General features: G+C 42.1%; 1 protein-coding gene across 1 annotated transcript in view; it reads right to left on the reverse strand.

The window, feature by feature from the left end:
• The window catches only part of PAM (peptidylglycine alpha-amidating monooxygenase), a 150,511-nt gene extending 124,063 nt beyond the window's left edge, over nucleotides 1–26,448 (reverse strand). The window contains 1 exon segment of the mRNA XM_050912673.1: nucleotides 26,407–26,448. The gene's annotated coding sequence lies outside the window, so the exon portion shown is untranslated.
• Between the last annotated feature and the right edge of the window lie 334 nt (nucleotides 26,449–26,782).

Consider the following 26,782-nt stretch of genomic DNA (forward strand, 5'->3'; position numbering starts at 1 on the left):
GCATTTATCCAAAACACCTTTCCTACAATCTCCTTTCTGTTTCGGGAAGAGGAGGAACAGACAGTATCTGGCACGTCTAGTAAATTACATCCATCCCCTCAGAGGATGTAGTAATAAATAAATCCAATAAATCCATCACCTCAGAGGTCTTGATTTAGTAGCTAAGTGACTGTCTCAGTTTTTTCCAGCTAGAATCTCATGTGAAAGTATTTCTCTGGGCAAATTCTACAACTTCCTCTTCCATCTCAAGCTAACTCACTTGACTGTTTTAAAAACTAAGTAAAAATAAAGGCTAGCTTGTTCATACTTTGAACAGTAACTTAATTTGGTATGGAAACTTGATACTGTCAGCCAAGAGGGTTTGTATATATAATGTCCCTTCTGGAATCCCCACAGAAACAATTTAGGTCAGATACAAGTTATCAATAAGAAAGGAAAAGGAAAAAAAAAAAGGGGGGAAGAAGAAAAAATGCCAAATAACAGTTCTGCACGCTTCTGAAGAGTCTTCATTTGAGCTGAATAAAGTGTGGGTTCCAAGAGGAAAAAAACAAAACAATGAGCAGTCACGTTATTTTTATATGACTGTAGACAGGCACGAGGTTAGGGTATCAGCACAGGTTAGAATGGGATTGCAAATAATGGTGTGAGCACCGCACACAAATTCTTTCTTAAGGTCAGAAAGTCAAGTACTAAAAAAATTAAGGTTGGTATGTAGAAGAACAATCTTGACTTCAGTTTTGCAGACACATGTAATGGTTTCCTTATATGCCTAAGCTTCTAAGACTATTAGCCTAAGACTCCATAATCTTCCAAGAATCTCATTTCTACAGCAATAGAAAGAATGAGAGTAGCTCAAGCAATCATGACAGCATATTCTGAAGTCCTGTTCTTATTAAGAGACATTCCAAGCTACTTACACCCATCTCTTCCACAGATCTCTTCCCCCAGCCACAATTTCTGCAAAAGAGATCAAGAATACACACACAAAATTTACCACTGTTTCCCAGAACATTTTCAGCAACTTTTACCCACCATCCATACTAAAATCTGGACGTAAGCCATTTAAGTCAGTAACTGTTAAACAGGTAGGTACAGGACAAGCTATAAGAGCCACCAGCTTATAAAGTGATGAACATTTACCACATGTTAGAACATTGCTGAAAATAATGAATGATTATTTGTCGAAGCAGGAAATGATAAATTGATATTACACACAAAAAATATACTATTAGTATGATGGAATGTAAGGGATTATGAATACCAAATTAAATTAGAAAACATTTTGAATTAGGAGATTGTGTTGTATTTCATACATGTTCATCTCCAACTGAAGGGTTTCTCTAATTTTCTAGAGTGATATGCTGCCAAAACAGAGCTGCAATTCTTATCACCACTAACACTAGTGGTAAAAAGGAGGGAAAGTACTCTCAAGCAGCAACTCCTTACTCTATAGCATAAATTCCTGAACTTGGTCCTATCACAGAGCATACACACATAAGTAATAAACAGCTGTTACAGGCCAAGCAAAGTATTTTGATTACTTCACATGGTTCTACTACTAAACCTATGCAAGTCTGGCTCTTATTTGGCACCAGTCCCACTTCAAGCATACTATGGACTGGGTAGTCCTAGGAGGCTTTCATAGAAGCACAATTGATAGCAGAATGCTAACACAACTTTTTTCAGATGTTGTTTATTCCTGCACATATCTTCATGACCAACATCTTTTCTGATGTTGTAATGCTGGGGGAGGGGACCAACACGTGTACTTACTTCTGGAATGATGACCACCACCAACCTCTTCAAGGAAAGGCCGGAGGGAAAAAGAAAAAAAAAAAAAAAAGGCAGGAGCACAACTCTGTTCTCAAGAGGTGATTCTGTCTGTCTCCAGCTACACAAATCTTTTCCCCTTAAGGACCTGAAACACATCTTAATTTTCTAAGTCTATGCTTCCCTTTAATTAGAGTTCTGAACAGAACATATCCTGTCTGGGCATATTTGCTTTTTGTAATACACGGGGATTAACTACAAAAATGAAAATCAGAAAGAGACAGGACTATACTACTGCTTCTAAAATAGTTATGGTGTAACGTATTTACAAACAGCATGTACCTAGGCACTTGTGAAAAAAATGTAAGAAAGAGGCTCAGTAGATCTTTCTTACAGTTCAAGTATAACTCTGAAAATTAAGGTCTACATATAACACTGTACCACAATACCCACAGGCAATAAATGCTTGTAAACATGGATCCTTGAAACACGCAAGCAGTTTTTTTTAGAAAAGAAAACTTCTCATAACTCTGATACATTGCTTTAAAAGGAACATCAGTGCACACAATAGTATCTACTTATATTTGTAAGGGTGGAGCAGTTCCCATCACCCTGTTTGAGAGCAAAAAATGAGGCACTTGCCAAGACTGATGTCTCTACTGTTCAAACTCCATTTCATTTTACATTTCTGCATTTCAGACAAGAATTCCAAAGTAAATCCCAACTTTCCATCATCTAAAAATAAGTAAGTCCAACTCTGTCCAACTGCTCCTCACAGACATGCTGAAAAAGAAATACACATTAACCTCCATCCACCCCCTTAGCTTTATAGATGCATGTTCAATTATCAGATACCTTCTGCAGCTCTGCCAATGGAATGACAACAGAGCTTTTCATTCAATACTTACAGCAAAATTTCCTGCTTTGCCCTAAAACAGGGTTATCCCTCAGTCATTGACTAGCACCATTTCTTTACTGCTTTGCTGGCATGAGAGCTGACTAAAGTGCATAGAAGGTCAGCTAAATGGTTGAGAGAACCAAATACCAATTCTTTTAAATTCCTCATTCCATTCCACTGTCCTGCAGTAACTTTAACAACACTTCCACTTCATGGAGCATACTGAGTTTAGACTGCTTCCAAATCTCAAAAAGGTCTCAGTGACACATGCATACCTTGTTTTCTTGAGTCAGAAATATCTCTAGAAGAAGGACATTTCCACAATCACCACACTTTAAGATGCCTCTAACTTTTATTACAGCAAAGTGAGTTATAAAAAGATCTCAGCCTGTTTATGGCACAAATTACTTCCCATAGATGTTCCCAGCCTCAAACTCTACCACTATTAGACAAATAAAAGAGCCACTGTCCCAAATTAAATGGGCTACTTTTGCAGATAAGCATCTCCCAACCAAACAGAAAAATGAGAAAATTTAACATTGTGGCTACAACCTCTCTCCTGTAACCACAAAAAGTCAGAGGGGCATGTAAGAAGGATTAGAATATCTGACTTTGTTTTCATGCTGAAGCGATTTAGAGTTTCACAGCACTTTACAACTGGCAAATCTCTGCAATGGATATTTTACAGATGGAGTGTGTTATTTCTGTGTCTTCCAGTAGCTCCTTTCTAGCTTTTACACAGAAATATAAAAGGTAAATTCTGATCAAGGAACCTTTAATATTTAATTAGGACAAGAGAATGCCTTGCAGAACATCTGCTAAGCACGATGAGCAAGGCAAGCCATGCTCCCTAAATTAGCTCAGCTGAGACAGACTTCTCAGTGAAATGAGCACCTTACACTGCCAGTTGTTTTTCCATCTTGGCCCTAAAGGAAAGCAAATACAGATTATGGTGGAAGGTTTATTTTTATTTAAAGATGACTCAAAGTGGCCAAATTTATTACAAGACAGATATGCCTGATTTAGTCAATTAAAATAAAGGATTTGTACCATGGATAGTGAAATGAGAGTTACAACGATGATCTTTGCAAAACAATCACAAGAGAAATATCTAGAGCTGTAACATTTTCTCCAAGAAGGTTTCACATATAAACAAGAAAAGCACACATATAAAAAGAAAACAGAACCTCTTGCCACTGCATCATGTTTTATTACTGATTTATTTCTTTGTCCTATGCCTAATACACCTAAGTAGGCATAAAGAATGCAAATTTATAATTCCTTGCCAGAGTGCAAAACATGTAGAAAATTGCTTTTGATGAGGATTTGTTGTTTAAATGGAACTTGCTTTGGCAGTGTGCAGAAAACAAGAAGTAAACAGAATCAGTGAGAAGATTTTCTTTAAATTAGAAAGACAGAGCATGCTAAGAGAAGCAGGACTTGAACAGGCCTTCAAACAAAGCACTGTCTTGCTTATCTGCATTTAAATCTATTAGAAGATCCCCCTCTAATGTATTAGCTCTCCTTTAAACACAACAACAAAATCCCCACACAGTTATAATCCTCAATCCCTCTCTACTGGTAACATATACAACTCTTGCCCTTAACACCAGTTTAAATAAAACCAAAATACTCCCTATAACAATCAGTTTGAGTTTCACTAACAGAGAGCAAATAGCTCTAACAAAAACCATAAACAACAGATATGATTCTACTACTCCTCAAGATTATTGGGAATCACAGACTGCTTGGAAAGCAAAACAATGAGCTAATTAAACATACAACATGAGCTAGCAGATCTAATTGAGTAAATAATATTTTGGTTTTGTTTTAGAGAAGAGTAGTACTGTCAGGTAGCACTACACAACAGTAACTGATGAACTCCTCCCCTAATGCCTAAGCAGAGACACAACTTCACAGAACATGCTCTCATTAGCTCCCAATGATGAAAAGGAGGAGGATGCTTGAGGCATTCCTTCAAGCAGCATGCACCACATCAACACCCAAATATCTCACCCCCAGAAAGTTTCAGCATTTATATTTGAGAGCTGATGCTGCCATGTCAACACAGCACTTAAGGGAGGCCCAAAACCATAGGGTACCTCCTATGCAGCTGCTGTACTTGGTCTACAAAATGAACCTCAAGAAATACTAGAGAGATAGATATGCATCAAAATTTTAGCAAAATCAGAGAAAGGAAGGACAGTTTGACACAGCTCACAAGACCTCACAGATGACAAAGTGACTTAGAATTTGATACAAATGAAAAATTCATGTCAAAGTATCACCACAGTATGCTCCTATGAGATGTACCATTCTTAGTGTTCACAGTGCAGCATGATTGCTTTGTATTTTACGTAACTGTTGAAGTTTCATTATACTATGAATCAGTAAGTTATTTTTCTAAATGTGGATACATGACAGGCTTCACTTCTAAAAGAAAGCTGTGGCTTGCAAATGAGTTAATGAGAGTCAGAAAATTGCCTATGCCAGACCTAATCCGATCTGGTATTCTGCGATTAAGCTGAAACAATCTCGTTTTCCCTAATCCTCCCTTTAAAGAAGGAAATAATTAGCGTATAGTTCATTGAAAGTTATAACTGTGTACATTCAAGATCTGCTACCGTCACCTCAAAGATTAACAGCAAGGGAAAAAAAAAAAAAAAACCACACCTGACAGCTCATGAATAGCAAGGGAAATGGCCTTAGAAGATTCAGATATGCAAGATACTAGAATTGCTTTTAAGATGAGAACTAGTTTGCTCCTTTACAAAGTCTGTGCTACCATCCCTTTTCAGGAAGCTATGTTAAATCAAAGACAAAAATCCTGACTGTAATAGTATTTGTTCTAATTGGGCTCAGAGGACATTCTTCGAGTACACACAAACAAAGCTCATGTTTGAAATCGAAGAGCAGGCATGTCCTGGTTTCGGCTAGGACAGAGTTAATTTTCTTCCTAGTAGCTGATATAGTGCAGTGTTTTGGATTTAGTAGGAAAATAATGTTGATAACACACTGATGGTTTTAGTTGTTACTAAGTAGTGTTTATAGTAAGTCAAGGATTTTCCAGCTTCTCATGGCCAGTCAGCAAGAAGGCTGGAGGGGCCAAGAAGCTGGGAGGGGACACAGCCAGGACAGCTGACCCAAACTGGCCAAAGAGCTACCCCATACCATATGACATCATGCCCAGTATATAAACTGGGGGAGTTGGCTGGGAGGGGCTGATCGCAGCTTGGGAACTAACTGGGCATCGGTTGGTGAGTGGTGAGCAACTGCATTGTGCATCACTTGCTTTGTATAGTCTAATTCTTTTAGTATTACTATTGTCATATTATTATTATTATAATTATCATTATTTTCCTTCCTTTCTGGCCTACTAAACTGTCTTTATCTCAGCCCACAAGGTTTTTTTTTTCCAATTCTCTCCCCCATCCCACTGGGTGGGGGGGAGTGAGTGAGTGGCTGCATGGTGCTTAGTTGCTGGCTGGGGTTAAACCATGACAAGAGAAGCAACTGAGAAGCAACTCAGTTATCAGTGTAAAAATGCAGCCGACAAGAGCTGCAGGGGTTGAAGTAACTGCCCATCCACCTGCCTAGTGCATGTGCCTTGGCCTAAATATCACATTTTCATTAAAAGCGTATTCTTTGCTTGTAGATCAACAGTAGATTGACACACAGAAAAGACTGCTCCAAGGTGGATAGCTGACTGCAGCCGTACTCTCTCACATACTAGATGAAAGCTAACCCAGAGCAGGAGCTGATACTGCTAACAGCAGCAATGACCACCACTGAAATAAATAAAACCCATTGAATTACTACATAAAATGCTTTATGTCCACATAGAGGCAAATAATGAACCAATCTCTTGGCCTCTTTTTATGTTAGAAAGTGAGAGGAAATGTCATACTAAGTATCACCACATTATCACATCCCAGGCAAGGACACCAGAGGGAAAGTCTAGAGCAAGGAAGACATTCCTTGATCATGTCAGGGAATACTTAAACCAACTGGACATACCTAAGTCCATGGGCCCTGATGGGATGCACCCATGAGGGCTCAGGGAGCTGGCTGATGTTACTGCAAGGCCACTCTTGATAATCTTTGATCAATCATGGTGACTGGGAGAGGTGCTCAAGGACTGAAGGAATCACCTGTGAGGGTGACCAGGCACTGGCACAAATTGTCCAGTGAAGTTGTGGAGCCTCCATCCTTGGAGATTTTCAAAAGCCATCTGGACACGGTCCTGGGCAACCTGCTCTACTTGGTCCTGCTTGAGTAGGGTGGCTGGACAAGATGACCTCCAGAGGTCCCTACCAACCTTGACTATTCTGTGATTCTGTAAAGAAAACTAATAGTTATTTTACCCTTCACCAGGTACTTTCAACTGCAAGAGATGTATGTGCAAACACAATCAGGAAACACTGAACCATTTAGCCAGTTCTACGTAATTCATTCTATATGACTATATAAACCAACACGCACAACAAGTGTCCCCAAAATGGATTATCCATATTATTTTTAACATCAAGTTTTGAATTTTCATTGGTAGTCTTAATGGGTTTATGTGCCCAGGTGCTGGCAGTGAGTGAGGTGGTTGCAGGGGTGGCCTCTGTGAGGAGAGACAGGGGCTGCCCTATGCCAGACACAGCTAGTTCCAGCCAGCTCCAACGGACCCACCACAGGGCACAGCTGAGCCCCTCAGCCAAGGTGGTGGTGCCTCTGGGGAAGAGCATTTAAGAAAGGCAAAAACGCTGCACAGCAGAGTGTGAGAGAGAAGTGAGGAAAAAGTGTGAGGAACAGCCCTGCAGACACCAAGGCCAGTGAAGGAGAGGACGAGGTGCTTCAGGCACTGGAGCAGAGATTCCCCTGCCCCTGGAGAGCCCTACATCAGGGCAGATATCTGCCTTGCAGCCTGTGGAGGACCCCATGCCAGAGCACGTGGAGACGCCCTGAAGGAAGCTGCAGCCCATGGAGAGCCCATCCTACTCTATTTTTAATTGGCAATAAATTAGATTAATCTTCCTTAAGTTGAGTCTGTTTGCCCGTGATGATAATTGGCAAGTGAACTCCTAGTCTTTATCTTGACCCATAAACTGTTCCATCTTACCTTCTCCCCCTGTCCTGTTGACAAGGGGGAGTGAGAGAGCAGCTAGGTCAGCGTCTGGCAGCCAGCCAAGGTCAACCCACATCATACTCCAATAGATTTTAAAGAAACAAGCCATACTCACAGTACAGTAAATGACTGACACAACTGTTCAGACTTTGATTTCACTGAAGTAGTAATGAAGGTGTGAAACAAAGCAAGTCACTTTTAGATGCGACTATGCCAATCTAGCCCCAAGTGAAATTTCAACTTGCAGTGCAGAACAACGTCAGCAAGTGATAATTTCTGCCCTTGACAACCACTATCCATTCATTAAAAAACAAACAAAAAATCCAACACCCTTCAACTTCAAATAAAACTAATAACCAGATATTGTAATGCTTGGCAAAGATCCTACCTCAAAGATCAATTTCAAGGACACGGTCTAAGTGTCAACTCATTACTAATAACTGAATATATGCTATTATAATCAAAAAGAGATTATATATTCAATTAATATATACACATATACACTGTAACTCAAAAACTTTTCCTAAGCAAACTACTGTGGTTGTATGTAGATCAAGTTGTCTTGACAGGGATGAAAGACGATGAAATAAGACACAGACGGAGATCTTCATGATCTGAACATCATCCAAAGAAAAGCTTTAGTGCCTACTGAAAACCACAATAACTATAGGGAGACAGAGCTCTGTTGTGAACATACAGCTTCTTAGCACTGACCGGACAGAATAAATCTTACATATTACTAGAAAACATGTTCCATTCTTTGGAAATATTTGCTCCTGAAAGCATCTAGTAAGAACACAAATTCAAAAGTTCAGGTCAGCCTGAATAAAGAAGTTTTCAACAGTGGCCTAAATTTCAATAAAGCAGTAACTCCTTATTGATTTCCCCAACTCAGTTGCTCAAGGAAAAAAGTACTCAGTATTAAATTAAAATACCGCATGACAGAAGTAAATCAAGTTCAAAAGAGGGCACAAAACTAATGAACTATAAACTGAATAGAAATATGAAACAACAAAAACTTCACAAAACCAGCCCAATTTAGAAAAGCCAATTATAGGTAAACAACTGTTTTGAATGAATATTTTGAAGACTTAACTATGAAGCTGAGAGTTATTTTTTACAAGTCTCCAAAAATGAAAGGCGGGGGAAGCAGGAGAGAAAAAGCTCTCAGAAATGTGGCAAAGAAATGTGGCAAAATTCAGTAATAGTATTTGTTAACAAGCAATTGTTCTAAATGGGACTGGTGGAAAAAAAATAAAACAAACCAAGATGACTACAAGTACCCACCGTAACAGCTCTAACATTCCCATACTTGTGGGCAGTATCGTCAAAATAGCACTCCTGCCCCTCCAGGCATAAAAGGTTTTGACAAGACAAGGTCAGGTTACAGATCCCGTTATGTATCTCTCCCTTAATTTCCCCCCTCCCGCAACTTCATCGCCACTGTAACAGAGGAGAAATGCCCAAATTTCAAATCAGAGACTGCCTGACCAGAGCAAGGGAGAAAGAAATTAATGGGAACAACTTTGAGGAAAATACGGTCTACATTGAAAGTCGATTCATAGAAGAAATGAAAAATCGAGACCGACTAAACAGAGAGACAGAACAAGATAGAGAAAAAATCAGCCTGGGTAAAAGCGAACAGGGAGGATGGGGATCTCGAGCCACGGGGACAGGAAATAACAGGCAGGAGTCGCAGGCAGCTCTGCCCACAGCCAGAAGGGTCCATTAACTTGCGTCCAGAAAATCTTGGCAGCATCAAGAACTTCAACGGCAAAGGTGGCTTTAATCCATGGTTACCTCTTTTTCTGGCATACATATTTGTCCATCGAGATTACCAACAAACCTTAGTAACTACAGATGGTATCTTATAGCTGAAACTGCCAACGTCCCAAGAAACATGAACCTTGAGAAACTTTCATATTGTATTTCACAGTGAATACAAATTCTTCAAAAAGCACTTACGTATAACAAGATAATAATTTATAGTCTATTTTGCAAATGTATTTAGTACAAACGTGTCCACTAAATGAATAGTCAGAACAGAATCTGAATAAAAGAGGTCAAATACAGTAACTAAATAATGAGAACACTATTTATAGCAGAAAAAACAGAAAATTGCCTGAAGATGACAGGAAACTGTACTTATGCAAATAAAGAGAGTTGAGTTTGAGATTAATTAAATCATTAGTCCTTCTTGTTTGCAAGTCATTTTCAGAAAACACTTCAGCTTGACATTAGGAAAGTACTGTATGTGCAATATTTTATACAAGCCATTTTCAACACTTCTGTATTCATAAGAAAAATACATAGTTTGCAGTTTCTGAAGCTTTTTTTTTTTGTAATTTTTTTTTGTTAAAGCTTATTTTCCAATGTGAACTCATTTTAAAACCCTCTTGATACCACCTTATTCTTTTACTCCTTACTGTCATGCAGGATCCTGAAAAAAGCAAAGGTGTTTGTTAGGCTATGAAGCACTAGGAGGAAGGTCTCCCGAAACTAATAAAATCAATGGAATATGCTTGCCCAAAGCCAGCTGCTTTTGATTCACATTGTTAGGCTCTAACACTAGATACTACAGAAGGCTGCTAACCTCACCTAGAGGTACTTTCCTCATGCAAAAACAATACTTCCAGCTCTCCATGGGGAGTGTGACGTGGCAACAGTAAAAGCCTCAGTGCAGATTTTCTAAGATGTCTAAGCACCAATGTTAACTTTAGAGCACTTACTTAATGTTGCTACCCTATGCTGAAGCTTTATTTCACTTTATCTTTGAGATGTAACACCAGAGTCGCTGTTCTTACACTAGTAATGTATTTTTCCAATTTTAATTTTACACAGTTCAAGTATCAGAGACGGTGATGAAGGAAGCACTTGTAATGAAAACTGACTTCCCTGAAGAGACAGAGTTATACTAGGTCTGTTAGATCCATTTCCTACCTAGTCACAGTTTCTGGATCTAGAGCAAGGCCATTTCAAAAATAAATTAAACTGGGGGGTGTGGTGGGGACGGGACAACACAGGACGACAACAACAAGAAAGCTAGCTAGCAATGGCAACTACAGCAAACAAAAAAAAATAATCCATACTCTACACAAATACTTAGTTTAACTACTGTATTAAAATACATTTTAAACAGAACTTACAGACTGGGTGACACAGTTCTCATGGGACGTGTTTCTTTTAAAGCCCTGATAAATATTTAAATCCCATGTTAGGTTAAAAAAAGTTCACACAATCTTGATGACATACATGCTCAAAATACGCCACCAAACCTCCCAACTACAGTGCACTCTGCAGTTATGGGCTCATCTCTAAGTGTTGCACAGCTAACAAGTCTTATATCGACAGCAGTGCAAAGAAATCCTCTTTTAAAGTATGAGGATATTTCCAGTAAAGCCAAAGATTAGTTACATAGGAAAATTTATTTGTATTTAGACTCTTACAGAAAAGTAACAAATAAAAGTTAATGGTTTAGGCATCTTCCTGAAGCTCAAGGCTGCAAAACACAATATGGTAAGAATAAAATATTCACATAATGAATCCACTGAGAATACCAGCAAGTTTTCCCCTGCTTTATTATCTAAAAAGTGAAAGAACTTGTGCTACAAGCTAATTGTTTACTCCCAAGCAGCAAGAATAGGATAAAGACAAACCTCAGTACAAGCCAGAGTATAGCTTTGGGAAGACCAAAGAACCAAACATTTCCACAGATCAAAGATCCTCTCCCATGATCAAGCAGTTGTCTGAGACTAAGCACAGATATCTGAGGAAAGCTACGTCACTTCAAAGCAAGTTTTCCAAAATAGATTGCTTTTGATCAATCAAAATCATGCTTGCAATTCATTTCTGAACCAGCAGCTACTGCAAGAAACAGTCACAAGTAATCAAATGAACAGATAACTCCTTGCTATGTTAGCTAACTATGGAATACCTTTATCAGCAGGCGAAAGGATGGTAAAGAAACAACACAGTATCAAAAAGAATTATTACTACAATGCACAAACAAGACCCACAAGGTTATCACAATGGTAGAATTATATCCAACATGCTGATCTGACTTTTGCAAGTGGCCAAAAACCATTCTCAATTCCTTAACGCATTGCTAGTTCTGATGCCTATTTAAAAAAAAAAAACAAACCAACAAACTAAGTATGCAATTTTGCTTCCAGTCTGATTAGATTCAAAAGCCAATTAAGGCAAGTGGAAGAACTGAATTGATCAGCAACACATGCCCACAATTTCCACTGGTATGCATTATGAGTGCAACAGTACATGAATTGATATAATATAGATAATGTAGTATTGCATTATCTATCTGTATTATCCTCACACATCCTTAGGAATAAAAGGCCAAGTATCACATGACACTGAGACTACTGTTCGAAGACCAACCTCCAAATCAGAGATGTCTTTCGAAGAGCACACAAGAATAGTAATGGGTCTCTAAATGCAGCTCTGAATATTTTTTTTTTTCTTTGCTACAAGCAAAACAGAAGAAGATTTGGTAGCTAATTCACTTTGTTCAATTCAATTTCTTCTGAAGATGAAACAGATCACATTAGATAAAAGCAGTTAAAAAGAAGCAATGAGCATTCTATATCCCATGGGGCAAAAAAGCCGGTATCAAACTTTTCAGGATAGAAGCAGAACATGGTTCAAAACTGAGGAAGACAAATACAGCGTCCTTTTGTTTGATCAACTCTTTTCAGAAAGAAAGGTGAGAAAGTTTCACTGCAACATGCTCTTTTTCATCATATCTGGTCATTACTGATTTTGTTTCGAGTCAGATATAGTCTCAGCTTTATCACCATACAACGTCAGTGTACAAATACTCATTATGTGCACTTCTGCTTTCAAAAGTGATATGACTATGAGCCTGAAAAAGACCTCTTTTTTTATACTAAAAAAAAGCCTGCTCTGAAACGTTCTGTTCACTATCTCCTCTTTAAACTCTGGCCCAAGCATTTCAAATTCAACAAACCATGAGGTGTATTGGTAGCCCTGTGGAAGACATTACATTTGAGGAGTTAGTGATCTTGGGCAAGCCACATCTGCTCTATCAGGCCTTGTACTTAAGGCTTGGGAAGCCCCTTTGTCAGTATGGGCAGCTGCTGCAAGGGAATCTGCTGGAGTGCCCTGTGCTGGCCTGTGCTGCGTACTGGTGGGCATCATGAAAGAGACAACCCTCCTGCCTGTCAGCAGATGATGTATTGTGTACACTCTGTGGATATATCCTCTGCAACAGAAAAAAGTTACCCAAAAGGAGATAGTTTTAGTTCTACTCCAGTCCAGAGTCCCAAAAGACAGAACTGATAGAAAACCACCGTCTAGTTATGGGAAAAATATAAACAAGTGAAAGGAAAAAATAGACGACAACAAGAAATCAGGACAGTGGATAAACTGATTACACCCTCTGCTCCCCCATTCAGCAGGGAAAGGGAGAGTACACCAGGACCAATTAATTACCCCAATCTGGTGGCTCACATACAAAACCCGTATCAATTGACCAGATTCGGATCTTCCCTCTGCAAGGTGCAATGGGTGGTTAGGGTCCCACAGGGAGGTAACAAACCTTATATTCCATTGACAGTACACTGGAGCAGTCATAACCATCAGCAGGTTATGGCTCTAATGGTTACAGGTCTGAGGTCACTGTAATTCACAGGGACCCATCCCTATATCTGAAAAATACACTGATTAAAATTAATTGGGGGGGGGGTGGAAGGGAGGGAGGGAGGGAGGTAGCGGAACCTGCTTGTTAAATCTCTTTGCTATTACAAATGGGTTCCTACCTGCCTTTTGTGGCAAAAGTGCAGGTAGCTAAAGTACATGAATACATCACTGGGCATGACTTGTTGGCAGGCAAAACTTTCATGACAACAGGGGGCAAATATTCTTTTGGAGTTCATACTATGAGTGTGGGAAAAGTGGTTACAGTTCCTGCTAATTTGGAGCCTCCCTTAAAACTGGCTGCATCTAAACAGTACAGGCTGCCCAGAGGCTACATAGAGATCACCCAGATGATTACAGCTATTAGAGGCTGCAGTTATTCAGAGAGCCCATTCCCCTCTTCAACAGCCCCATCTGGACAGTGAAAATGCCTGAGAGCTCCCAGAGAACGACAGCTGGTTAATGATCACTGAACAAGGCTGCCCGACATCGGGCACTGCAGCTGAGTGTGATCACTCTCCTCAGCAAGCTGTATCTGAAGCTGTGGCATGCTGCGTGGGATCCAGCGAAGGCTTTCTTCAGCATTCCAGCTGCTAATGCAATCTGCACAACAGGAGCAATCTGCACGCTGGTTCTGGGGTCAGCAGCACACTTTCACAGTACTGCCCCAGAGGTATCCACACAGCCCATGATTTGCCATGGGCTGGTAGCCCAGTGTTTGGAAGATTTCAATACTTCCCCACACTGTAAATTGCACAGCTATGCAGATGATGTTACCCGTATCGCTGGGGGAACTGCTGGTCCCATTGAACAAGAAGTGGGAGAAGCACTGAGTAACGTTACTGAGACAATGCAAAATCATGGTTGGGAAATTAGCCCCAAGCAAATTCAAAGAGCTGCCACGTAAGTAAAATTTGGAAGGATAATTTGGCAGGGACTTTGCAGAATGATGCCCGAATCAGCTAAACAAACCATACTTTATATGGCAGAAATGCAGAGCAAAGTAGAAACAAGATTACTGGTCTTTCCGGGTTTCAGAAACAATTTATACCATATTTGGCCCAGATATCAAGATCATTATATAATATAGTAAGAAAAAAAAAGGGCAGTTCTTTCCAGAAGAAAAGGTAAGAGCCGCCTTTGAACAAGCAAAGCAGTTTCCCATGCAGTAGTTTAGGCTAAAAACAAGCCAATAAGCCTTTCGAGTTCGAAGCCCTAGTATCAGATGAGGACGTGGCTTATTGGAGCCTCTGGCAGCAAGGGGATAGGTGGCATATACTGTTGGGCTTTTGGTCTCAGAGGTTGCCCCCATCAGCGCAAAACTACAATAGCTTTGGGCTGCTTATTCAGGCCTAGCTGAAACAGAAAGAATCACCCAAGAAGCCAAGGTTACTGACAGCAGGGCTCCCAATTTTACAGTGGGTACTGTCAAATGACTCCAGTCAGTAAATCGGGAAGGTGCAACAGACTAGCATTGTGAAATGGAAATGGCGCACTTCTATGCTTACTTTGTTTGGGCTGGGAGATGTAAGTGCCTTACAGGAGAAAGCAGCACAAATTGGCCTGGGTAATGACACTGTGCCTCCACCACCTGGTCTGCCTCCAGCTTGGGCACAGCAGGCCTCACCGTATGAGCAATTAACCCAAGAGCAGAATGTATGGTTCACTGATGGGTCAGCAAGATATGTGAAAGAAAAACTGCAATGGAAAGCAGCAGCCTTTGAAACGGCTGGGCAAACCTTCCTAACCTATCAAGGGAAGCGGGGAGTAGCCAGTACGTCGAATTGATGGCTGGTGCTGGAAGAACCATCAGCTTTAGAAATCTTTATACTGACTCTTGGGCGGTATATAAAGGTCTCACACTGTGGCCTAGTAAATGACAAGCAGGTGACTGAATGATACACAGTAAACCTCTTTGGTGGTAGGATTTGGTAAACACTAGGGAGCAAGTGCAAAACCACGGCTCTCTGGGTAAGACATGTAGATGCCTACACTTCACATCATGGTGAGCTGGAGTAGGAACACAATGCTTTTGCTAACCAGTTAGCTAAGGTACATATTTCTGCAATATCCCCCAATGAGGAAGCGTAAGCCAAGTGGGCTCATAAGAAGTCAGGTCATTCAGGGACAGTTGCTACCTACAAATGGGAACAAAATAGAGGCATTTCTTGCTCAAGAGAGGCCATTCAAAATGCTTTTCAAGAATACCAGATCTGCAAATTAACAGAAACAAGAAAACTGCCACAACAGGCCTATCAAAAGACAGAGAGCACTGGGTGGCCCCAGGCCACACCTGACAGACATTACATTGGGCCACTTCCAACAGGCCAGAGTTTGCAATACATACTGGCAATGGCAGATATATGTACAGCCACCTGGCTGTACTGTCTACTTCCCATGCCAATCAGAAGGCCACTATGAAAGGCCTTCACTTTCTAAGCCAATGGTTAGGTACTCCTACTTGTATTAAATCAGACAATGGTTGTCATTTTCAGGACAAATGGTCCAGCAGTGGGCTGGTGAAAACCAGGTAGCAGGGGTTTATCATATATCCCATCAACCTTGTGGAGCCAGTTTAGTAAAGTGTACTAATGCCTTACGAAAAAAACAATTGTGAATTCTTCCACCCATCCACCCACACTTTGGTGGAACTGGCCAACAGTGCTGGCACGAGCATTAATAAATCTGAATAGCAGGGTGGGAGTCCAAGGTTACACCACTTACAAACTATTGTTAGGCCATCACCATACAGCAATGCGCACCAGGTTCCTGTCTGAAACCGAAGAGGGCTGTATCTTGGCACTGGATGGACAATCTTGTTTATAGCGATCCCTGCCAAGATACTGGCCCAGGTGCTGAGGATTATGTTCTTAATTTCAGAACACTCAGCCGATACTCCTTAATATGTTCTGCAACATGTATTTCGTAAAAAGTTGTGCTTTCCATCTGTTTTGCAGAAAACGGACACGCGTATCCTCCCCAGGAAGTCTCAGCATTGCACTAGCCCACAGCGACATCTGTCGGCAACCGGTAAGTTACAGCGATGCTCAAAGTCCCGCCTGCCCGCCGTATTTTGGGGGACAATGGACACTCTGGTGGGAACTAAAAGGCCGATTTTTAAGAGACGTCTGTGCTGGTCAACATCCGAGGATGCCAGGAAAGGGAGCCTTGGAAATGGGTGTGTGTGGGAAGACCCACATGCCTTGATGAGCCTTGTAGAGATTGCTTTATAAACACTGCTATGTAAGACTGACCTCTTACAGAGAGAAATACAAATTATTCTCATCAGTAAGAGTTACTATCTTTCTTTCATACAAACTACAATGTTAAAACATCTTTGGCATGATAGTTATTAAGGTCCATTCCACAAAAGAAAGACCATAACAACTCACTGCCGCTACCATCACAGCTTGCAACTCATGGAAAAGTCATGAAAGATAACTGTCCTTCCTGAGTAAATTATATGGGTAAGTTCTCATAGGAATTAGAAGGTATTTTCACATATATCACTTCGTCGTACTAACTAACAATTTAAGGCCACTTTAAATTTTGAGATCCCATCCTAAAGAAACACATTTTAAGGCCTGCAAAGCTACTGTCAGCAAAAACAACCTCAAGCCATTGCTAGAGTCGGACCCTTACGATGGAGCAGTTGGTGGACTCAGAATCCCCAAATAAGCTTTCTCCTTCTCTGCGAATCTACACAATAGCCATTTAACACATCAGTTTGGAGAACTGCTATTTTAAATAAACCAACTTAGTCACTCAAGTATGTGTATTTTACACAGTCTCTCGTAACATCCTCACAGAGAAAATGGTGAAACATGGCCTAGAAAAACAGATGGTTAGGTGGACTGGCTGAACTGCCAGGCTCAAAGGGCTGTAGCGATCAGTGGCACAAAGTCCAGCTGGAGGCCAATCACTAGCAGCGTATCCCAGAAGTGAATACTGGCTCCGGTCCTGTTCAACATCTTTTTTAATGATCTGGATGGTGGGGCAGAGTCCACCCTCAGCAAGTTTGCGGATGACACCAAACTGGGAGGAGTGGTCAATACACCAGAGGGTCATGTGGCCATCCAGAGGGACCTCAACAGGCTGGAGAAAGGGGTTGACACAAACCTCACGAAGTTCAACCAAGGGAAACGCAAAGTTCTGCATCTAGGAAGGGATAATCCCATGCACTAGTACAGGCTGGGGGCTGACCAGCTGGAAAGTAGTTTTGCAGTAAAGGCCCTGGTGGACAAGGTGAACAGGAGCCAGCAATGTGCACTCATGGCAAAGGCAGCCAGGGGCATCCTGGGCCGCCTGAGGAATAGCAGCACCAGCAGCCTGAGAGAGGTGATTTCCTCGGCTTCCAGTCAGTACTGGTGAGGCCACACCTGGAGTGCTGTGTCCAGTTCTGGGCAATGCAGTGCAAGAGAGACACGGACATAGTGGTGCAAGTCCAGAAAAGGGCTACAAAGATGACTGAGGAACTAGAGCATCTGCCGTGTGATAAGAGGTGGGATCGTTTATAGCCTGAAGAGGAGGAGGCTTGCTGGGGAAGGGGTGGAACCTTACCAAGATATACAAATATCAGATTGATCGGTGTGGGGTGAAAGCAAAGAAGGGAGTGCTAGATTTTTCCCAGCAGTGCCCACTGACAAGACAAGAGGCAATGGGCGTAAATGGAATCACAAGAAATTCTGTCTGCAAAAGAAAACACTTGCTTATCATGAGAGTGGTCAAACATGGGAAAAGGCTGCCCAGAGAAGCTGTGGAGTCTCCATCCATAGAGGTACTCAAAACCTGACTAAACACATTCCTGGGCAACCTGATCTAGCTGACCCTGCTTAACTAGGGGATGAGGTTATACTACTTGATCTCCAAAGGCTCCTTCCCACCTCAATCATCCTCTGATTCTATATTAATGTCACAGGGAGAAAGCAGAGTGAGACAGTCAAAGGAAAAAAAAAAAAAAGAAAAAAGGATTAGTAAGCACATTTTTGCTGTCAAAAAGAAACAAAACTAGAAATCACTGTTGAATTAACATTCTCACAACTGTCACATGCAATAAAAGCTCTGTTATACAGGAATAGCTTTTATAGGAATAGCTAGGTTCTCTAAAATTAGGTATCATATAAAGTTCTTCTGAAAGGACTACACTAAATTAACGTACTTAAAAAATTAATAATTTTGTGATCAAAATACATTAACACTGTTTCAATACAAACATCAGTAAACAAGCAGAAAGCAAAAGCTATTTTAAGTCAGGATAAAAAAAGATGCATTAAAATCCACCAGAAATTCTTAATCTCTTCCATAATGAGATTGGGATTCTTAGTACCATGCAATCCAGCTCCTTAACTTGAGTTCAGGGTAAAACATGCTTGCAAAAGGAATTAAAATCAACTGAATTTAACCAGTCTGAATATAAATAATCCATGGAAAACTGAAGAATATAGCATAGAAGTCTGCAACAGAGCACTGCTGATTTAAAACAAATGCTAACTTTCACAGTTTTTTTTTCTTCCTCTTTAAATGGGCTGCTGTAAGCATGCAAGGCTGACTTGATCAGTTTTCAATTTCCTTTTCTCCACTCCTGAAAATATCCAGCTTTAGGGCCCACGAACAAGGAGGTTCAAGGAGAAAAGAACTCTATTAAAGGAAGCTGACTTGTAAAACAAAATCATCACTGGCACTCTAGAATCAAAAACAGTCCCCAAGCAATAAGCACTGTTGTTGTGGACAAAACACTGGACTCCAACCAACTTCAGTACCTGAACAGATGTAAAGGTGTAGTTTCACACAGAGCTGACTCAACTGGGAAGGGGTACAGGGAGGAATCATAGATGACAGACAGGTATCTGCTTCTAAAAGAAAAGGCTATGGCTTCCAGGAAAGATGTGGATGAAGAAGGTAAGTGTAACTGTGTATCACCGATGCTGGATTATGAATGCTTATTAATGAACCTCACAGAACAAAGCATCTGACTGTACTCAATAATTATTTATGTAATCTTTTAAATACCTGTTAACACAGACATGAGAAGTAACACATTTGCTGCAACACAGGTTAGATGTATGACCTATTCCAGTTTCTCTTTCCTGTCTCCTTCTCTCTTCTACCTCACTTCAGGTTAGCCTAATCTTCAATCTTCCAGTCCTTCACTTCAGTTTTTTGGTCAATGGTGCATATAAGCCCTTCTCCTGTTCCAGTTTTCCAATTCCTCACCTGATCCACATCCTTGTCAGCCCATCCCCAGACTTCACAAGATTCCTCCCTCTCCTGGTTGTACATCCCCATTCGGTCACAGTCCCAACAGTATCCACAGATGCCACATTTCTCTGCACACTGGCTTCCTTCAACGGACTTACCTTCATCTCAACTCCTCCTCTTCTCCTCCGTTCACCTACTACTCCTCAAGTTCTCTTCTAATCTCAGCTTCTCGGTCCTCTATTCTCTTCACAGCAAAGCAACACCTCAACCCTGACATGGAAGACTTCACCACCAACACTTAATAATTTGTCAACGTTATAAGCTACAGACCTCAGAAAGTTATTGTGGGAAGTATCAGACAGTCTTTTTAAGTGTACAAGGCTGACCATCATCCTGTAGTTTAGAAATGTACCTTGGAGCTACTTCTACTTAACATCTACGCACCTGTACATGAATTCATTTTAGTTTCACAGCAGGTGCTTTTAATAAAACAGAATCAAAGAGAAGGGGAAATGGAACAGATTCTGAAGTAAAGAATAATTAGAGACAGGGAAATGAAAAATGGAGTGGCAGAAGAAATTAAATATGAATTTACTTACGTTATCTTGGCAGATTATACCATCTTTCATTGTTGAAATTGAAGATCCTTCCCCCAGACAAAAGAAAATGCATTAGAGCTCGTCTGGGGTGGAGGAGGGGAATTTGGTATATTTTCACCCATACTACAACATGGAAAATTATTAAATGCGAAGAAATTGGATTAGAAAATGTAAAAAAAAAAAAAATCAGTATGAGTGGTTAAACAAAGACAACCGTAACCAGCATTGAAACAAGAGTGAAGTGATAGAGTTTCATTAACTAAGAGTGTTTCAAAAATATAGCTGTAGTATTTGCATAAAGGAAACTGGCACAAAATACAGGACAGAACCAAGAGAATCTGCTGAAGTGGTACCGTTCATTCACAGGAAGATCAGAGTGCCATAAAGAAATGGGTAATTTTGAGAATCAAAACAACAAAAGTATCTATATTTTTAATTTCTGCGTTTAAGTCAAACACTTTGGGACTATCTGCTCTTAGCTACCAGTTCATCAGCTGGAAAGAACAGATGTATCAGGTGATTACATGATCACAGCTACTATGATATAGTCAAAATAACAAACAGCAACAATAAAAAGCAATTTTAAGGGCTACTTAGTAATTTCAACTTCTCTCCGTTACAGAGCTGCTTATACTAGTGTCACTGTCTTCATGGGCAACATCCAAGTACAGTCCCAATCACCATGTACAAGAAAGATGTGTTCAAACTGTAGGCAGTAGGAGAAAGGGCTACTGGAATCGTAGAACCATAGAATATCTCGAGTTGGAAGGGACCCATAAGGATCATCAAGTCCAACTCCCTGCTCCTCACAGGACTGCCTAAAACTAAACCATATGACTAAGAGTGTCGTTCAGACATTCCTTGAACTCTGACAGGCTTGGTGCCGTGACCACTTCCCCAGGGAACCTGTTCCAGTGACTGACCACCCTCTCACTAAAAAGCCTTTTCCTAACGTCCAGTCTGAACTTCCCGTGACACAGCTTCATTCCATTTCCTCGTGTCCTATCGCTGGTCACCTAAGAGAGGAGATCAGCACCTCCCCCTCCACTGCGCCCCTTGAGGAAGTTGTAGACTGTGATGAGGTCACCTCTCAGCCTTCTCTTCTCCATGCTGAATTCTACAAGCTGTTAATTTTCCCAGTATGTAATGAGACAGAGACAGCCTGGATTGTTCAGCCTAGCAACATAAAGTCTAAAAGTAAACATGATTGCTCTCTATAAATAAACCAAAGTATATACCAATCACAGGGAAAGAACTAAGAACTAAGCTACTGAATGATACTAAACAAGAATAAATGAGTATGTGAAGGCCATGAATAATTTAGGCTGGAAATTAAATGGACCTTTTTGAAACAAGCCAGAAAAAAAAGGATGATCCACAGCATATCCTAACATGAACAACTGTTTTATCATACAGATTGAAAGACATTATTTACAGGTCTGCAACAGAAAGCAAATGTACAGCTAATAAAAATAAAAAACTCATTTGCATACTTGGGTGGAAGGTATAAAAGCAAAACAAATCTTCTATAGTTTTATAGTGATCCTCTAGGGTTAATCCAGTCCGGGGGGGGGAGAGAAAGGTTTCACAAATCTGAAGTTCAATGTAAACATTTCTTCATAATCCCTTTTTGTTCCCAAGTATGAAAGACCAATAATCCCTTTTTGTTCCCAAGTATGAAAGACCAATAATCCCTTTTTGTTGCTAAGTATAAAAGACCTGAGGCATACAGTAACATAGAAGACTCTGAAAACTAGTAGGCCACTTGCAACATCCAATGGGAGTGTCAGAAACAAAAAAATTTTTTTTTAAGTTATTTAAGCCTTGATTAACCCTACACACTAGGGATCATGACAGAGATAGATGATTTTAAAACAGACTATAAACTTTTGAGATATACCCTTCTTTTGTAGAGATTTATATCGTAAATATTGTATTAGTACACCAGGTCCTCGAATATACAACAGCACAGATTAAAACAGCAGAGCAGGAGTAAGAAGAATGGCACACCTGCTGCAAATAAAGAGACCAAGTGGAGTCATAAAATCCAAGAAAGAATATTGATAACAGAAAGGAACTGGCAGGTACTGGTGGAGTGTCAGACTGTACCACGTACATGGAACCACAAATACACGATATAACTCAGCATTGCCCTCGGTATTCTTTGTCAAAAGGGAACATAAATGCAGCAAAGATCATGCAACATCATTACCAGTCAAGAATAACCCAAAAGACACAATGAGGATGATACCCAGCATCCCTTGCTCCCCTTGTCACTGCAAGTAATCCTGGCCAGACTGATGGGATACCCATCTGTCCTGGTCTTCATAAATGTAGGACTGCAAAAGCGTGAGTATGAAAGGACGAAAGAAATCCACGAGGTAACAAATATGAGTTACTGAAATTGGTTTTGTTCAAAATAAAAGTCAATGTTTCCTTCTATCCACTGATCCATTCTCAGCTGCTGCACTTCAAACTCTTTCACTTCATCTGGTTACACATCCTGTTTGGCTGTTGCAGACCCATGATATCTTAAAATAGACCATTTGCCAAGTGACATCTGTTGCATAAAATGTAGGAAGTTCATCACTGCAGCAGGAACAGACTAGGTTATCATTTATTGTCTTTCAGTTTCAGCAAAATACACTTTTTTTCTTTGTGTAAAATGGTGGATTCCTCTCATAGAGTATTTTCATTAACCATAATGTAATACATTGATGGGTGGAGGGAGACTGAGAAAACCCCTTACTGTAAAAAGTATAGAAAGTGCTCACAGTGCATGGAGTGCTGTTACAACAGAGCTCTTCCAGCTAATGACTGCTAAGCATCTTCCTTAGATGGATGTCAGGCAGCTTGTTTCTATTAACTAAATCAGAAAAGCTTGCTTTCTTTTGTCATCTCTTCACATATAATCTGCATGTATCCTTTTAGAGGCTAGTTTTACATTTCATTTGCATTCTCACATAGAAATGAAAAAGAGAGTCTCTATGCAATGAAAAAGGGGGGGGGGGGAGGGAAAAAGGGGGGGGGAGGGAGGGAAAAGGAAAGCTACCATGCACTAGCCTACAAATATTAAATGTCTCAATAGTTCCATCTCCTTCCAAACTACAGTTTTATGCAGTCACAAAATACTTAGTTGTGCCTTGGGAAAACACCTTGTATTTATTTGATTGATCCAAGTTCTGCAGCATGAAAAACCAGAAGTTCAACTAGGCTCACTAGTTAGAGAATGTGCAATGTTTCTTTCTGTCACTTAACATTAGACTGAACTACGATGCCTCAACTAGAGATTTTTTAAGAAAATTATTCGGAATACTTTGACTATACAAACTGTCATTCTAGACCAGACTGGTAAACCATTCTAGCAACAATTTGCTCAGAGCAGCCAGCACCAGATACCGTTCTCAAGATACAAGGAGACTAATATGGTATAACCTACCATACAGAATATGACAGATACGGTATAACCTACTCCATAAAGTGTTTAATCCTAATTGTTACAAATTGCTTTCAGGTATAAACCAGAAATAATTTTTCTAGCTTATTTGCCTTGATTTGCGATACTTTTCAAATCTTTGTTTGTACTAATAGCTGTAACTTTGGATAGTACTATTATACATGTAAGCATCCCAGGAGATTTATTCATCTCAAATACCACCAGTAATGCTCAGATTCAATTAAGTGTTAAATGGAAAACTGGCAAGTTATAAAATTACTTTTAAATATAGATTTCATTCCATTGTTCTTGAGTATGCAACACGGATACTTCTGTCAAATTGTAAAATGAGGTCTGCAGAACAAATCCCAACCTCTTGGCTCCCTTTGAGCCATGACTACATGTAAAATGGAAGCAATATGCTGAGAATAAGTTTGTCTTCAATATGTACGCATTTTACACCACAGTTCCTTAGGATTCATATGTAAAGAATCAAGAAGAAAACTCCACTCAAACTGAACGCTTTGTGGTATCAGGCACATGCAGGGAAATAACTTCCAGAAGAGAAGATTCAATCGTATCTTCTTGTATTTGACACTCAGAAGCGTGGAGGTTATCTCACTTGACAAGGAAGCAGATAAAGCAACGAAATGGTGGGTTTGTATTTTGGATCAGACCTCTGAGATTATTTTGAGCCTGCTTGCACACATGCTTGTGCAGACCTCTGCCTCCATTTGTCAAAGGAAGGGCTGTGTGTTCTGTATCTGCTTTTGACTACTTGTAGCTCTTACCTCCTAGATCTCCTATTTTCACCTGCACCAGTGATGGGATCACCACATCAAAGAAACTAGCTGAGTACGTGAGGATTGAAATCAACCTGCTTTCCATTTTTTCTGCCAAGCACTAGTTGGCAAACATGCATCAATCTTTCAGTAAAATTATTTTTAAAAACTATCTCCTGATTTCAGATCTACAGCACAAAACAGAAATATAAACAAGAGTCTAACATATAAATCATCTAAAAAAATTAAGTTAGGTTAAGATTTTGGAATTGAACGGCAATTTTCTGAAAGCTAGATTTATTACTGATGCTTTTAACACTGGAACACCTGTAAAGACACAGAAGGAGTACCCCAAATCAAAAAGGAAACAAAAGGCCTTATTCATATCAAGTGACATATCATGAACAGACCTGAGATATGAAAATGACTGTCTTCTTATAAGAAGGCTTTCATTTCCACACCAAACAAACAATCTTTAATAAGCAGCTTAAAAATTCTAATTAATGCCAGTGATTTCTCTTTTTTATTGGAGCCGGTAAGAACGCTCATCTGCAAGCCTACAGTAGGCAATCTGAAAACAGTCTGTGGTAAAACACAGCAACTTGTCAACACCGCTCCTCTGTGTTGGTGGTCCACAAGACAGTCTGAGAACTGACAGTGGTTCCACCGGTCCAGAAGGGGACCCACCCGTTCATACACCAATTCTCACAGCACAGCCATGCGCTGGCACGTGAACAGTTATCTGGTATGTTCAAAAACATGTGCAAATCAAAATTGTGAGAGACTGACACATAAAACACACATCTTTCAAAACTAATGCATAAGATCTAATGTGGGAGTTTTTTTAAATAATTAGCAGAATGAGCAGTGGAGGCTTAAAAAAAAAAAAAAACAAGCCACTCCCAAGGACTAATAGGAACCATACCACCACAGCTCAAAACAGCCAGAAGTCAAGACTAACAAAATGTCAACACTTGACTGCTTTCCATGGCTGGACATCTAGAGGTGAAAAAATGACAGCCTCAACAAACAGCGCCAAAGTCCGAAGGGGCTCTGGCTCTCCCGCGTTCAGCCATCTTCCCCATCACCGCAGCAGGCGGCCGAGATTCCTCCCAGGCGCACCGCTCCCGAGCTGCCGCTGTCCCTTTAAGCCGGACCCCATGACAAGCGGGAGGAACCGGCCCCCGGGACGGCCGCCCCACTCCCCCCAGCCCGGCCCGGAGCCGGCCGCGCTTTCCCCCCGCCGCGCCGGCGGTGCGAGGGCTGACGGCACCGGGCACCGCAGGGAACTTTGGCGGGAGGGGAGCGCGCCGCGCCCCGGCCGCGCCGCCGCCCCCCCGGGAAATCCCGTCCCTCCCATCTCCCTTACACGGGACGCAAAGCCCCGGCGGGCGGAGGGAGGGCTCCGAGAGAGACCTCGACGCGCGCACCCCGTCAGGCGGCGGCAGAGCTCCGCCACCGCCCCCGGGCCGAGGCAGGCAGGACGGGGCTCCCCCCGTCACCCCCGCGCCGCAGCCCCACAGCCGCCGCAGTCCGCAGCCCGCCGGGGGAGAGCCGGACCCAGCAGCCAGACAGCCGCAGCCCCCGGCGGCCTTGCAGCGACCCCCGGGCAGTTTCCCCCGCGCCGCGGCCGGCAGCCCTCCCTCAGGCACCCGCGGGGAGGCGCCGCGCCTCGGGCAACGCGGCCCGCCCGGCGGAGAGCGGCGCGGCGGCACGTGCGCCTGGGAAGGGGCAGCGCAGACGGGGGAGGCGAGCATCCAGCCGCCGACCGGGGCACGGGCCCCTCCACTCGGAGAAGGCACCGGGACCGGGACCCGGACAGGCCCCCGCCGCGGGGCCGGGGCAAATCACCGCAACTCCAACTCGCTCCTCCTCCTCCTCCTTCTCCTCCCCCGCAGCCCCCGCGCCCGGGCTGACGAGAAGCACATGAAACTCACGGGAGGAAGCCAAGCCAAGCCACGCCGCCGACTCCCGGCCGAGCTGCCTCAGCTCTGCTGGCGGCGGCGGCGGCGACACCGGGGGCTGCCGCGCGCCGTCGCCGCGACCCCCCTTCCTGCCGCCGCGCCGGCCCCGCCCCCTGCGGGACCGCCCGCCCCCGACGCCCCGCCCCCCGGCCGCGGCCCCGCCCCGCCCCGCCCGGCGCGGGGGACGAGGCGCCTCTCACGTCTGCCTGCGCATTTCTCCGGAGGAGGGCGTGGGGGGCGCTGCCCGTTCCCGCGGCGGCTCGGCTCGGCGCGGCGCGGCGCGGCGCGGCGCGGGCGGGGCGAGGCGCGGCGGGGCGAGGCGCTCCCGGTCCGACGACGCGGCGAGAGG

Source organism: Gymnogyps californianus, chromosome Z (genome assembly GCF_018139145.2).
Source record: "Gymnogyps californianus isolate 813 chromosome Z, ASM1813914v2, whole genome shotgun sequence".
NCBI classification, from domain to species: domain Eukaryota; kingdom Metazoa; phylum Chordata; class Aves; order Accipitriformes; family Cathartidae; genus Gymnogyps; species Gymnogyps californianus.